General features: G+C 40.5%; 1 pseudogene; it reads left to right on the forward strand.

The window, feature by feature from the left end:
- Positions 1-746: 746 nt before the first annotated feature.
- On the forward strand, positions 747-2,171 carry LOC137770228 (intracellular hyaluronan-binding protein 4 pseudogene; annotated as a pseudogene).
- The last annotated feature ends 8,423 nt before the right edge of the window (positions 2,172-10,594 follow it).

Genomic DNA, 10,594 nt, shown 5'->3' on the forward strand with positions numbered 1-10,594 from the left:
GAATATGAAATATTATATTACTCCCCTCCCCAGCCCCAAGTCTCCTTTTTCCCCACTGGATTTCCTCCCCCACCTTTTTCCTTTTCCCTCTCACCCTCTCTCCCTCTCTTTCTTTCTTTCTCTTGGAAAAAAAAAAAGTAGTTCCTATCTGAGTGATGGATGAGGAAAGATGGATAAGAATCAAATATCCTAATGATGCTGGTAAAATCTGGCTTTCTTAAAGTACTGTTAAATATGCTCCTAACTGTGAGCTACAGAGAGAAAACAGTTGCCCTGGCACTGGAATAAAAACCATTTGCCTTGGGGCTTCCGTGGTGGCGCGGTGGTTGAGAATGTGCCTGCCAATGCAGGGGACACGGGTTCGCGTCCTGGTCTGGGAAGATCCCACATGCCGCGGAGCAACTGGGCCCGTGAGCCACAACTACTGAGCCTGCGCGTCTGGAGCCTGTGCTCCGCAACAAGAGAGGCCGCGACAGTGAGAGGCCCGCGCACTGCGACGAAGAGTGGCCCCCACTCGCCGCAACTAGAGAAAGCCCTCGCACAGAAACGAAGACCCAACACAGCCAAAAATAAATTAATTAATTAATTAATTTAAAAAAAAAAACCATTTGCCTTCACTATAAAACCATTATGGGGGACTGGGCTGGGCTGGGCTGGGCTGGGCTGGGCTGGGCTGGGCTGGGCTGGGCTGGGCGGGGAGGGATGTAGCTGCGGGTAGGATGGGTCCTCGCTGCCGGCTTCGGTGAGACTCGCTCGCGTGGACCGCCCGCGGCGGGCCCGCAGTGGCCGCGGCGGCATGAAGGGCGCTCTGGGGAGTCCTGTGGCCGCGGCCGCCGCAGGCGCCGCGATGCAGGAGAGTTTCGGCTGCGTCGTGGCCAACCGCTTCCACCAGCTACTAGACGACGAGTCGGACCCGTTCGACATCCTGCGCGAGGCAGAGCGCCGACGCCAGCAGCAGCTGCAGCACAAGAGGCGCGACGAAGCGGCGGGGGCGGCGGCCGGGGCCGGCAACCGCGGCGGCAGGAGCCCGGCTGGGGCCTCGGGCCACAGAACCGGCGCGGGCGGCGGCCGGAGGGAGTCTCAGAAGGAGCGCAAGAGCCTCCCGGCCCCCGGCGCGCAGCAGCCAGACAGCCCAGGGGGCGGCCCTCAGCCGCCCGGCCAGAAGCGAACTTCCAGAAGAGGCGAGCAGCAAGGATGGAGTGAGAGCCGGGGGACAGAGGTGACGCTTGATAGAGCAGAGCGGAGATCCTACAGGGAATATCGACCCTATGAGACGGAGAGGCAGGCAGACTTTACACCTGAGAAGTTTACAGATGAAAAACCAGTTGACAGGTTTGATCGAGACAGACCACTGAGAGGACGTGGAGGCCCAAGAGGGGGCATGCGAAGCAGAGGCAGAGGTAGTCCTGGGAACAGAGCTTTTGACGGTTTTGACCAGAGAGGGAAACGAGAATTTGAAAGAGACAGTGGGAATGATAAAATAGCAATCAGAACTGAAGACAACATGGGTGGATATGGAGTTCGCACCTGGGGATCAGGTAAAGATACCAGTGACATGGACCCGACTGCCCCCATGGAAGAGACCACAGTGGTGGAGTCCCTGGGCCCCCTGGAGGAGGAATCTCCAGCCAAAGTTCCTGACTTGGATGTAGAAGAAGAAACTCAAGTTCAAGAGATGACCCTAGATGAGTGGAAGAATCTTCAAGAACAGACCAGACCAAAGCCTGAATTTAACATCCGGAAACCTGAGTCCACTGTCCCTTCCAAAGCAGTGGTGATACACAAGTCTAAATACAGAGATGATTTGGTAAAGGATGACTACGAGGATGATGCCCATGTTTTCCGGAAAGCGGCCAATGACATCACATCCCAGCTGGAGATTAATTTTGGTAACCTCCCTCGTCCCGGGCGCGGAGCCAGAGGTGGCACCCGGGGAGGCCGGGGAAGGATCAGAAGGGCAGAAAACTATGGACCCAGAGCAGAAGTGGTGACACAAGACGTTGCTCCAAACCCAGATGACCCTGAAGATTTTCCTGCTCTGGCTTGAGAGAGCCCTATTTCCCTGGCAACTTAAAACAGCACTGGCATACCTATAAAGAGACTTTTCTTGCTGTAGGGAAGAGAGTCAGACTCTAAGAACAATAGATGTTGCTTTTTCCCATGTAGTTTGAATTCATCGCACTTTTTTGGCCTGGCGGTGGTGTGGGAATAGGGATTTCTCCAGATGCTAGAGAGCAGCAGTTCTGGTCAGGGGTTAGTCTGGAACTTTCCCAAGAAGGTGGAGAATGGTGATTATTTTTTTATTTAAGGAATTCCAAATGTAGTTCAGAAATAATGTTTAAAATATGTACATAGTGATTGTATTGAATCTTCCACAAAAGCATGGAGAGTAAAGCAAGTTGTAAAATAGAATCTATTGAGACTACTTAGTAAGTTGTATAGATACCGGAAGGCTATGTCCTTCGGTATTAAAGGAAATACATATAACTTGGACCATTAATTTAAAGCAGTCACAGCCTAGTTTTCCAAGACCAAGAAATTAAAATACAGTTGTATTTACTATTTACTTGTAAATGTTATATTCTCCTGGAATTTTTTGGTTTTCATTTAACCAATAATTTTAATTAGCTATCGTGCAGTCACTGGTTACCACTCTGTGGAAGAGAATTAGGGAAAGTATTGATTTTTTCATGGTGATCTAAACTACCTCATGGTTTCTGCGTGTATGTACACACACATACACACGCTTAGTATAAATGTGCATATTTAGTGTTTGGGTGGTTTTTAGGATGAGTATTAAGTAAATGATTTTTAAAATAATGTTATTTAACCCACCAATCAAATGAAAAGGGGTGCAGGCAAGAGTATTGCAACTTAACACCACATGCTTTTCTCCCTCAGAGCTAGTGTCAGAATTCAACACCTGTGACAAAGGCCCTCTGTCCCTGTCCTGAGCAAGACTTATAAATAACTAATATTTATTGAACACCTATGTTTAGTTTTTCTCACTTGGCCCTTGCACCAGTTCGAGTTCCTATTTCTTGCCTTTGGAGAATTTTGGGTTTAGGGGCTTCCTCAGAGGTTCAATAACTCCCTGAGTCCCACCCTAACCAGCAGGGCTGAGACCTGGAGGCCCATGTTCTCTCAGCCCAGCTGCCTGCAGGGTGGTGCCCAGGGTGGCAGCCAGGGCAGAGGCATCTGTAACAGCCACTGGAAGCTCGGGTGACACTCCTCCCACTTTACTGAAGAAACTGGGTAACATTTGCTGTTTGTCACACAGTTAATATGCTTATGTGGGAATCTGAACCTTGGTCTCAGGATCTGTGCTTTTTTTTGCCTTGCTATACTAAGATGGCAGTTCTGAACTTGAACCCAAGTGTAAATAAAGGTTGGTATTCCCTCAAAAAAAAAAAGAAACCATTATGCTTTGATGGATGGGGAATGAACTACTCCTACAACAGCTGCTGTACTCATTAATTACTCAAGTAGACTGTGAGGAAACAACATTCTGCTCAGGTATTTAGCCTGTTACTTTTGCAAAACAACTTAGCACACCCTTTGCATGCCTTTTGTGGTCTCATTTTATTGTGTGTAAGTCAGCCTCAAAATTAATACAAAGTAGGTGTGCAAGTTAGAGACTGCCAAATTGATTTCAAGGTTGGTCTCGAAATTGTTTTTTAAAGTATTTTGGTGTATACACCCCCTCTAGACCTTCCAGAATACAAATGTTCAATTCAGCAAATTATACCTCTCCTAGAGCCAATTGTTGACACCATACTCTTTATCCCCAAAGACCTATGAATTATTTTTTTAATGAAAGGAAAAAAGAAAGAACATAATGGACCATGTTAACATTTCTTGGGTTTAAGAAGTAATTTGAGTTATTTTGAATATTCCTGTTGGATGGTATGGCAGACACTGTTCATGAACTATACAACACGTGAGATAGTCAGACCATCCTTGCTCCTAGTTCATGAATAGTGAGGCTTATCATTTTCAATAGACATTTGAACTGTTTTCTGATTTTCACTATTACAAACTGCACTGCTATGAACATTCCTAGACTTCCTTCACATGTCTCTCAGTGCAAATGTGCAAGAATTTCTCTAGGAGTGGGACTGATGAATCATGGGGTATTTTTATTACTTTTCTTTAATTTCAAAATGGTTATACCAATTTACAACCCCACCCACAGTCTTAAGTATTCCTCTTGCTTCATATTCTCACCAACACTACTTATTGTTAGAGTTTTCTATTTTTGCCAGTCTCATGGGTGGGGTGACATGGTACTACATTATGATTTAATTCGCATTTCCTTAACTACTGAGGTAGAACCTTTTTTTAATAGGTTAATTTGCTATTCAGCCTTCTCTTTCTGTGAAATGCCTGTTCAAGTTTTTGCCCATTTCTCTATGAATTTTTTTTCTAACTGATATGTAGAAGTTACGTATATATCCTGGATACTAACTTTTTGTCAGTTTTACCAGTTGCAAATGTCTTCTCCCAGTTTGTGCCTTGTATTTTCACTCTTTGTGCTGTCTTTGGTAAATAGAAATTCTTAATTTTAATATAGCTGAGGTTATGAATCTTTTCCTTTATAATTTATGCTTTCTGTATCTTATTTAAGAAATCCTTCCCTACTCCACGTCATCCACATCATTAAGACATTTTTCAACACTGTTTCTAACAATTTCATTATTTTGCTTTTATTGCTTAAATCGGAATGCACCTAGAACCTATTTTTTGCCACATGGATAATCTATTTTCCCAGCATCATTTATTTAAAGATTCATTCTTTCCCCCACTTATCTGCTTTAAGTTTTCATATATACATGGGTTGGCTTCTTATCTCTCTATTCTGTCCCATTAGTCTATTTGTCTGTCTTTGAATTAATAGCTTTATAAATCTTGATATCTAGTATTTTGGTAAAGCAGGTCCCCCAATCTTATACTTCTTCAGGATTGACTCATGTATTCTTAGCCCTTTGCATTTCCACATGAATTTTAGAATTGACTTGTTAGGTTTAAGTATACAGTTGGGACTTTGATTGGAATTGCACTGAATCTGCAGATCTCTTGGGATAAGTGAAATCTTTACAATAACATGTCTTCTAATCCATGAACATGGTTTATTTCTCTATTTAGGTCTTTTCTAGTGTCTTTTGATAATGGTTTATAATTTCTGCCATAAAGTATTTGGACACTTCTTGTTAGGTTTCCCCCAGAACTTAACATTTCTTAATGTTATTGTAAATTTTATTAAATTATACTTTTTGTTGCTATTGTATAGAAATGTAATGACTTTTAGCATATTTATATTGTGCCTAATAGGCTTGCTAAACTTTCTTATTAATTCTAATAATTTATCTATTGACTAATTTTCCAATCTTTACACATTTATTCTTTTTTCTTGCTATATCACACTGGCTAGAACCTTCAGTACAATACTGAAAGAAAGCAGATGATAGATGCTCCTCTTTTTCCTGATCTTAAAGGGAATACTTTTAACATTTCAACATTGAGTTATGCCTATATTTAAAGCTGAAGAAATCGTGCTGCTCAGAAGCAAAGCAGTTGCTCAAGATCATAAAGCCTTTAAGTGATAAATCCAGGATTTAACATTAATCCAAGACCCATGTTCCTTTTATCAATTTGTGTCAGTATGGCCAAAAATTTAACCAATGGGACTTAAAATAGGCAGAGGCAAGGGGATACACTTGGATTTAAGACAATCTAACCCAAAGTAAAAATAGAAAATAAAAGCCTTTGCGCTTCGCTAAAACTTCAGAAAATACTGGCAATCATTCTGCGGTGCAAACGTGGACATAATCCTTCCTAAAAATTGCCTGATAGTTCCTTGCTTCTCACAAGGATAAAGTCCAAATTCTCAGCAGGATACACTTCCAAATTCATCTCTAGCCACCCTATCCCCAAATACCTTCAACCCTGCACTATTCATCATTCCCTAAACCTGTCATATATTTTCATCTGCTGTGACTTTGAGCACTCAGTCCTGCCTGTTGTACAATTAAGGATCCTGACCACTCATTCATTCATTCAACCAACAAATAGTTACCAAGACCCTAGAATGTGGCAAAAGTTGTGGTAAGCACTGAGGATATAATGGTGCAAAAAACAGTATAGTCAATGCATTTGTCAAGGCTTCAGAAAAAAGGAAGTTGTGGGAGAAGAACAGAAGACAGAATAGCAGTGTTCTAATTGTCTTACTATTTGCTTTAACTGAGTCTTTGATTTGCAAGCTGGGCTAACCATTCTGAAGTCCCCTATCTTTCATACTTATTCTTTTACTTCTTGTATTAATCAGAATTCTCCAGAGAAACAGAACCAATAGGAGGATGAATGTGTATGCCTGTGTGTGTATATATATACACAAACATATGTGTGTACGTATGTGTGTGTATGTATGTATGTACACACAGCGAGAGAGAGAGAGAGAGAGAGAGATTTTAAGGAACTGGCTCACATGATTGCAGAGGCTTGGCAAGTCTAAAATATGATGGGTAGGCCAGCTTGCTAAAGACTTAGGGAAGAACTGCAGTTTGAGTCCAAAGGCAGTCTGCTGGCAGAATTCCTTCTTACTCTGGGGAAGGTGGAGGAAAGGGGTCAGTCTTTTTTTCTATTAAAACTTTCAATTGATTGGAGGAGACCCGCCCACCCACATAATGGAAGGCAATCTACTTTACTCAAAAGTCTAACAATTTATACGTTAATCTCATCCAAAAAATACCCTCACAAAAACATCCAGAATAATGTTTGACCAAATATCTGGGCACCATGGCCCAGCCAAGTTAACATACAAAATTAACCATCACACTTCTTACCCTTTCCTCTCTTTCCTACATCCTTGAACTAATTTTTTTTAAGGAGAACTTGAGTAGGAGAGGGGAGAAAGGGATAGAAGGAAAGTGTCAAGGACAGCCATCTGATTTTTTCTTTTTTTCTTCAAGCTTAAGCTGTGAGGAATGTGTGGTTGAGGAAAGGCTCAACTGTTCAGCCTGTTTAACCCTGAAACCCCAACAGCACTGTCTTCATCCTCGTCTCCCTCAGAAGCTCCCAGTGCATGTATAGATCACTCTGCCAACCTTGCTGCAGCTGAGGAAAAGAGTCTTATAAAGTAGAGTACTAATTTTCTTTCTTAGGAGAAAATGAATATAAAGTTGTTTGAGGTTTGGGGTTTTTCTTCACTTATTTCAAACCCAGAAGGGTCCGCATAGACTTCCCACTCTGAAAGAAATTTAGTTTTCAATGTTGAATAATGAAATAACAGAAAATAATTATTTAAAGTCCTATAAAATAAGAATATGGAAAAGAAAAACACACTGACTACAAAACGAGGTTCTTTTGAGGGTATTAGAAGCCCATGTTCGTTTTCCTAAATTTCTCTTCCACACAGATTGAAAAACAAGTATCAAATAACAAAATGTATCCTGCTTGTAAAATCATGTGAAATAGTTTCTTCAGGATGGGCATAAAGCTCTGCAAATCTACAGAGAAATATCAATCTATAAAACATTTTAAGGGTGCAAATATACAAATCTTACTTCACCTTGGATGGCTAAATAGGCCATCAACAGAAGAGTAAACACTCCCATCTAGTGGTTCATTTAGGGAAAAGACATTTGTACCCTTCAAAATGTTTCAACTAGTTAGGCAATCCAGTCCTTAAAAATAGACCATTTTGCCCTGAGAGAAAACAGGCTAAGAAAAATTAAACAAACACTTAGATATACAGTATGGCATGGTAGACAGATCACTGAACTAAAAGTCTGATATCTGAGTTCTAGCTCTGAGTTCTACTTTTCATAGCTGCGTGATTTTAAACAAGTTTTACCTCTCCAAACTTGTTCCTCATTTGTAAAATAAAGTAGCTACACTAGATTAGTGTTTCTCAAGTGGCAAGTTATAACACAGTAGTCATATCAGTTTAATGGGTCATGACCTGAATTTTTTTAAAATTTAAATATAACCAAAAAAAAAAAAAAAAGTGCACCACAGGCTGTAGGAGTATTGTTTGAGGAAGTAAATAAATGTACACATACGTGTTGTATGAGTGTTCACGTATGTGTTTCCTGGAAGACAATATAAAATGTACCTGTTAACGTGGGTCACAGTCAAAACAGCTGGAAATACTCTAAGATTTCAATCAACTCCAAATTCATGTTCCTATGAATTGTGGCCATCAGTCCTCCCTCAGAGTCCTAATACAGGGTTTGAGCCTGCTTAATTTATAGTTAGATTTCTGATAGACCTGTCTACTGACCAGTGATTTCTCTCTTACAGTAAATCAAAAATACTCCAATCAGAATAGATATAAATATTTTCCTGGTTTTGTTTATGTGTTTTGTTTTATTTTCCTTCTCTAGAGACCACTACCAATCTTTCTAATGCAATGTTTCTCAAAATAATGGTCCAGGGACCAACAGTCTTGGATTCATCTGGGGTGTTGTTCGAAATATAAATTTTTGCTTTTCCTGTCCCACTGCTAGACCCACTGAATCAGAACCTCCAGGTATAGGGTCCAGCAATCTGCACTGTCGTCAAGTACCCTAGGTGATTCTTACATGTCCTAAAATTTGAGAAATACTAATTTAATTTTCAATGGCATTTTCAAGGATAGAGCTCTTAGCAAGTAATTTTGTTGATCCCTGTCCATCTAACATCCTCTGTACTGTCTCTGTCCTTTCTTCCATTTATTCCTCCCAAAAGGAGATGATCCTTGCTCATTCCCATCTCAGGAGGACAGATCTCTAATATCTACAGAGAATTGGGCCAATGGAAACACCAGTAACTTTCATGTATAAATCTGTAATATACTACCTGAGACCAAATGTGATTTTTAATATATTAAGCTATACTGAACAAATATTAGCCAGCAATTGTTCATTTGCACACAATCATACTCGGTACTTTTAAACAGAGCCCAAATCCTTTCTCTCCCAAATTTCAAAATAAATACTTCTGAGAATTTGTGGTTATATATATCCTTACTACTCAAAGTGTGGTCCCTATACCACAACACCAGCATTTCCTGGGAGATTGTTAGAACTAGGCTCTCAAATTCTACCCCATAATTGGAATCATCTGCATTTTAATAAAATTCCCCAGGTGAACTGTATGTACACTAAAGTTTAAGAAGCACTGGTCTAAATCAAAACCACAATGAGGTAGTACCTCACACCAGGCAGAACGGCTATCACCAAAAAGTCTACAAATAATAAATTCTGAAGAGGGTGTGGAGAAAAGGGAACCCTCCTACACTGTTTGTGGTAATGTAAATTGGTACAGCCACTATGGAGAACAGTATGGAGGTTCCTTAAAAGACTAAAGATAGAACTACCATATGATCCAGCATTCTTACTCCCAGGCATGTATCTAGAAAAGATGAAAACTCTAATTAGAAAAGATACATGCACCCCAATATTCATAGCATCACTATTTACAACAGCCAAGACATGGAAACAACCCAAGCACCCGTCAACAGATGATTGTTTTAAGAAGATGTGGCATATATTTTCAATAGATGATTACTCAGCCATAAAAAAGAATGAAATATTGCCATTTGCAGCCACATGGATGGACCTAGAGGATATCACAGTACATGAAGTAGGCCAGACAAAGACAAACATATATCACTTATATGTGGAACCTAAAAATAATACAAATGAATCTATATACAAAACAGAAACAGACTCACAGACATAGGAAATAAGCTTATGGTTACCAAAAGGGAAAGGGACTGAGGGGAGGGATAAATTAGGAGTATAGGATTAACAGATACAAGCTACTATACATAAAATAGATAAGCAGCACGGATTTACTATATAACACAAGGAACTGTATTCAATATCTTTTAATACCCTATAATGGAAAATAATCTGAAAAAAAAAATATATATAACTGAATTACTTTGCTGTATACCCGAAAATAACACAATACTGTAAATCAACTATACATCAATTTAAAAAAAAAAAAGAAGCACTGCTCTATAAATAGTGGATGCAAACCAGTCAATTAGTAAATGCAGAAGTGACTGCAGCCAGGATTTTTGATGAGGCTCAGAGAAAAAAAAAAAAAAAAGTAATGTAATGGCTTCTAGGCATTGTTATGGACTGAATGTTTGTGTCCCCTCCAAATTCATATGTTGAAGCCCTAACCCCCAAAGTGATGATATTTGGGAGGTAATTAGGTTTAGATGAGGTCATGAGGGTGGGGCCATATGATAGGATTAGCATCCTTATTAAGAAGAGACAACAGAGATTTTTCTCTCCGTGGAAGAGAGCCCTGAAAGCCAGGAAGAGAGCTCTCACCAAGAATCAAATCTGCTGGCACCCTGATCTTGGACTTTCCAGCCTCTAGAACTGTGAGAAATAAATATCTATTGTTTAAGTCACCTGGTCTATGGTATTTTGTTATAGCAGCCCAAGCTAAGACAATGCTCTAAACAGTCTTTTTTTAACCTGGAATCTGTTCTCTTTATTTTCAAAAAGTGGGTCCCTAATACCCCTCCTGCCTGTGTAGAAAATCTCAGAGGAACACACAGGAGAGAGGGTGAGAGAGATAGAGGTTGAGAGAC

The sequence above is a fragment of the Eschrichtius robustus genome, chromosome 10 (genome assembly GCF_028021215.1).
Source record: "Eschrichtius robustus isolate mEscRob2 chromosome 10, mEscRob2.pri, whole genome shotgun sequence".
NCBI classification, from domain to species: Eukaryota; Metazoa; Chordata; class Mammalia; order Artiodactyla; family Eschrichtiidae; genus Eschrichtius; species Eschrichtius robustus.